Genomic DNA, 258 nt, shown 5'->3' on the forward strand with positions numbered 1-258 from the left:
GTGTAAAGCTCTTTGAATCGCCCTGTTGCTGAAATGTGCTCTACAGATAAAGCTGCCTCTCCTTGCCTATGACTTTTTATTCTATTTTATGCTTTTTTTAATGATTTTTTTGTAATCCTATGCTATTTTTGTTGTCTTTTTTTGACACATTACACTGATTTTTTTACCATGACTTTTTTATGACTTTTTTCGAGATACTATACTATGACTTTATGATTTTTTTTCAACTTACTGTACTTCAACATTTTTTTTTTTTTT

At 28.3% G+C, this 258-nt stretch overlaps 1 protein-coding gene across 1 annotated transcript in view; it reads left to right on the forward strand.

Moving 5' to 3' along the window:
- LOC116686864 (voltage-dependent calcium channel subunit alpha-2/delta-4) overlaps nucleotides 1-258 on the forward strand; it is a 158,488-nt gene that overhangs the window by 136,120 nt on the left and 22,110 nt on the right. The window lies entirely within an intron of this gene.

The sequence above is a fragment of the Etheostoma spectabile genome, unplaced genomic scaffold, assembly GCF_008692095.1.
Source record: "Etheostoma spectabile isolate EspeVRDwgs_2016 unplaced genomic scaffold, UIUC_Espe_1.0 scaffold517, whole genome shotgun sequence".
Taxonomy (NCBI): Eukaryota; Metazoa; Chordata; class Actinopteri; order Perciformes; family Percidae; genus Etheostoma; species Etheostoma spectabile.